The 4,845-nt window shown below is 47.1% G+C and overlaps 1 pseudogene; it reads right to left on the reverse strand.

Annotated features, from left to right (window-relative positions):
- Positions 1-209: 209 nt before the first annotated feature.
- Positions 210-1,246, reverse strand: LOC143672117 (melanoma-associated antigen B1-like; annotated as a pseudogene).
- Between the last annotated feature and the right edge of the window lie 3,599 nt (positions 1,247-4,845).

The following is a 4,845-nucleotide window of genomic DNA, read 5'->3' on the forward strand; positions in this document are numbered from 1 at the left end:
AACCTGCAAAACAGCAAAAAATTTGTGAACCATGTTTTTTATAAATTTACATGCGAAGGCTAAATAAATATATACATACACACGCATGCTATTCATGTGGAAAACGTAAACAAAGATATAATTTTTTGTTCCAGCCCCACCCCAGCCCTCCGCTTATCAGAATGTCGACAGCCCTTTTAAACCACAAAGTGAAGAACCTGCCTCAGATCTCACTTGATGCAGGAGAAGCTGCTGGCCAAGGCTCTGGGCCGTGCCCTGGCCAGGGTCATCGTGCCAATCCTGCCTGTAAGACTGGCTCCAGCCCTCTCCTGCTCATCCCTCAAAGCTTCTTTATACAGGGCAGGGAAGGAACTAGGGACGGTATCATTGATCTTGGCCAAAACCTCCAAGACTTTCATCTTTGTGGTTTCAGCATGGGCCCTTGAACCCCACAGGAATTCATAGCATGGAGGATCACTGTGGGGCACCTGGCAGTACTCCAGGTACTTTTCCTGCACCAAATCTTTGGTGAGGAGCTTCCTGGGCTCCCCAAAGATTAAGTGCTTCTTCCCAGCAAAAACCCCTAATGCATTCAGGAATTCCCATATCTCCTCCTCAGTGGCACGGTTGCCCTTCATAAAGACCACCCCCAGGAGGGTCATCAGGAGACCCGTCCTGGGCAAGCCATCCCCACCACTCAGACTCCCTTCACTGGTGAGGTTTAATTTGCTGACAAGGGAATAGGACTGACCACTAGGATCTATCTCCTTCAACTCAAGACCAAAACCCAGCTCCAAGCACTCAGTGGTTCTCCTGAGGATCTCAGGAAATATGTTCTGGTACTTCTTGTTGACAATCTTCAGCATGGCTGCCTTGGTGATGGGCTCCTTCGATTTATACTTCTCCATCAGGAACTCCACCAACATACTTGCCTTCCTGGTTAGAGGGTCTTTATGGGAGCCTTCTGCGTAGCATGTGACCTGAGAGGAACTTGGACGTTTCTCATCTTGGCACCTGGCACCATCATCAGATCTTGGGCAAGAAAGAGCTTTAGTTGGAGTGGTAGGGGATAGGGCTCTCTGAGACCCCTGGGAAATGCCAGCAGCAGGGTTTCTTTGGGGAGTACTCCCAAACCAGGAGAAGAGGAAGAAGTAGAATCATCTTCCTCTTCTGCAGTGGCCTGAGCACCTTTGAGACCCTGGATCTCACCTTGGACCTGGCGGTGTTACTTACGGGCCAGAGTTTTACTCTTCTGACCACGAGGCATGATGAACCTAGTTAGGGACAACAGGCAGGAATGTGAGCAGGAGGACAGGGGCTGGGGTTACCGCCCACTGGAGGAAGAAGGGTGATAGAATGTACATCTCTTCAGCAGGAAGTACTATCGTGGTATGAAAGAAAGCCGACTGTAGATTTCCTTGTGCACACTGTTTTAGGAATCCTCAAGGCTCCTGTTCTCCTGGTCACTGTGTGTTCTGAAAACCCTGTGGAGGAAGTTAGAGTGGGTATGAGGCTTCAGTCTATCAGCCATGCCTGTGGATTACTGAGGTGACAGCAGGGGCTGACAATAGTGCTGCCTGTCTTCTATGGTATAGGGTCATCTCCATTTACATTCGGAACAAGTGGCTGTTCCTTCATAGCCAGGGTTTCGTCTCCAAGACCTGATATAATGAAGTGAGAAGGAGACTAATTCTGAAAGCCCTGCCATGCCCCTTCAAGGGTTGACTGCAGGGGAAAGTCCATATTCTTCATTGTCTCTTCCATTCAGTAATAGATGGTCCAATCAGTCTTTACTCAGGGTATCCCCATTGACTACTGGAAGGACCAGAAGCTCCTCTCTCTGTTCACCTGAGGCCTGTCTCCTCATAACAAGGCCAATATCACCCTGAGATGTGGCCACACCTACTCAGCTTCTTCCAAGCCTGAAACTTGCCACAGCCAGGTTAGGGCCCTGTGGTGCATGGTCCCACTGGTCCTCACTCATGATCCAAAGTTCAACTTTTGGGCAGCCCTTAGATTCTTCCCTATGCTAACTTGTAACTGCCCCTCTCAGATCAAAGCCTTCACTTCTCTGTGATTCACAACAAGGAATTGAGGAGCCCTCTGCCTGAAATCTATCCCTGAATCTCCTGGGTCTGACAATATGGGGGATTCAGAGATGTCCCCACTGATATAGGGTCTATGGTCTCCTTAGTCCTCAGAATCCACAACCAGATTATGAGTAAGACCTCAAAATCCTCTCTCTATTCACCTGAGGCCATCACTTACCAAAGCTCCCACATCCCTGATACCTTGAGGACCAAGTGAGGGGTCATCTTGGCCTTGCAACCCTGCCTGGGGTCTCCTAGGACCTACTAAAGTGCCAGGGCAGGAAGGGCCACTGTGGAGCCTCGTCTATTCTAGAGGGATGGGCGTGATACTCACCTGAGGCCTGCCATGCTCCTGAAACTCCTCCCTTTGACCTGAGGCCATACCTCTCACACAAAGGTGTCACCACCCACAGCCAGCAAAGGCAGAAGTCCAGGTGAGCCACTTCTGTCCTCCTCACATGGGGTCTCCAAGGGCTGATGGCAGGGATGGGGCTTGTGCAGCCCCTTTGTTGGAGGAGAAGGGATTCTCATAGAACATACAGGCCTTTCACTGACTCCTGGCTGGGACATGGACTTCTCCAGCAGCTGACCTGAGTCAGCCATAGTTCCTGGGACTTCCTAGAACTGAAAGTTGGGGCAGGGTTCTATGGGAACTCCTCTGTTCTAGGGTCAGTGGTACTTTCAGTTCCTCACTCAGTGTCTTATCTTAACTCCTCTTAGGTGCTGGGCCATTTCTCCTCTGCTAATCATAGGCTACCACCTCAGTCCAAAGACCTGGAATCCTTGAGACTCCTGAAGGAGAAATGCAGGTATACCTCCTATGGCTGCTTCTGCCTGGGCCTGGCCGAGCTGACTGCTGGATAGGTTGGAGGGGGGAGCAGACTCTCTGTGGTCCCCTTTCTTCTGATGCATGGGGCCCCTCAGTCCTCACTTAAGAATCTCACACTGATGTCTGCCAAGGTCTGAGGTTCCTTACTTTCTGACTTCAGGCTGCAACTTCTATACTATTCACCCATCAAGTCCCTTAAGTCTTGTTTTAGTTTGCTAAAGCTGCCAGAATGCAATATACTATAAATGGATTGGCTTTTCAAAGGGGATTTATAGATTACAAATTTACAGTTCTAAGGTCACGAAAATGTCCAAACTAAGATCAACAAGATGATACCTGGACTCTGAAGAAAGGCTGCTAGCATCAGGGACCCCTCTGTTAGCTGGGAAGGCACGTGGCCAGTGTCTGCTGGTTCTTGCTATTAGTTCCTAGTTCCGTTGCTTTTGACTTCTGTTTCCAGTGACTTTCTCTCTGTGTCCTGCAGGTCCTCTCTTAGCTTCTCTGGGACAAGAACTATATTTCATTTCTTAGCTCCTCTTGGCACTTTCTAGGTTCTGGCCCTTTCAGTTTCTGTGGGTCCTTCCTTAGCATCTCCCAGGGCATTTCTGTCTCTGAGCATCTGTGGGTCCTCTCTTAAAGGACTCCAGGAAGCAGATTAAGACCTACCTTGAAGGGGCGGGGTCACATCTCCATGGAAACAACCTAATCAAAGGGCCCCACCCAACAATAGGTCTGCCTCCCCCAAACTAGATTAAAAGAACATGGCTTTTCTGGGGGTATGTAACAGTTTCCAACCAGCACAAGACCCTGAAAGGAGAAAATGAGTATGTCCTTTAGCCTGACAGCTCTGCCTGGGACCTCTCTTGACTGACATCAGGGTTAGTGCTTAAAGGTTTCAGGAAAGAATTCCTACCCTTAATATGTGGGAGTCACTGTAATATTCACTATTCCATTCCTTATATGCTACTAAAATGACCATTCAAAAGGCTAGTTCTTTGGTTATTAGCCCAATTTTGTCATCCTACTGCTTCAAACAATCCAAACTTTTGTGCTGGACTGATATTGGCCAACAGCACTGGCACCCAGTCTGAAATGCTGCCTCAGCTCCCTGCAGCGAAGGAGTCGAGAGTCATTGTCCCAAAAGACACTATGAAGGAGCAAGGACTGAACTTTGAAAGCCTTTCTCCAAGGGAGCCTGTCATCTGCCTTCTACTGGCTACAAATCTGTCTCAACTCAGGGCATGCCTTCACTTGCCTATACACAGGGGCTAGTTCAACACAGACTTAATATCCTTCAGAGGGTTCTCATTTTTGTTATTTTACTGTTTTTGTTGATACTCTTCTTTCTTATCCCTTCTTTAGTTTCTCCAGGGTTGATTTGGACTCCAGAAACAGCAGTCCAGCTTTGGACATCTTGGTGGCAGTGGGTAAGGCACTAAATCTATAAATAAGTTAAGGAGAACAGACAGCTATACGATTTCATGTCCTATGAGTAAACATAAAATACTGCTGTATTTGAGACTTGTCTTAACTAAGTCTATCAGTAAAATTCTTTGAATTTTCTGCCTCCACAAAGACCTGATACATTTTTGTTACATGTATTTTGGATATTGTTTCTGTTTCGAATGGTATGTTTTCTGTTACGTGTTCTAATTAATTATTGATTTTGTGTGGCCAGACTCATGATTTTGCTTTAGTGATCTATACAAAACTTTCTGATATTTTGCATACATTCAAGTACTCTATATGCCAGTTTCTTTGGATTTTTAAATGAGAGGTTTCTGATTATTATCTCCTACTCATTATTCATCCACCTTATTTATTTTGGTGTTCTTCTCTATGGCAGTGTATCAGCTGTGCATTCCAGTAGAGGTAGTGGAACAGTGAAGATGGTTCCATACATCTGTGCCATGTTCCAGACTTTATTGGGAGTGCTTTTAACATTAC

The sequence above is a fragment of the Tamandua tetradactyla genome, chromosome X, assembly GCF_023851605.1.
Source record: "Tamandua tetradactyla isolate mTamTet1 chromosome X, mTamTet1.pri, whole genome shotgun sequence".
Lineage (NCBI taxonomy): Eukaryota > Metazoa > Chordata > Mammalia > Pilosa > Myrmecophagidae > Tamandua > Tamandua tetradactyla.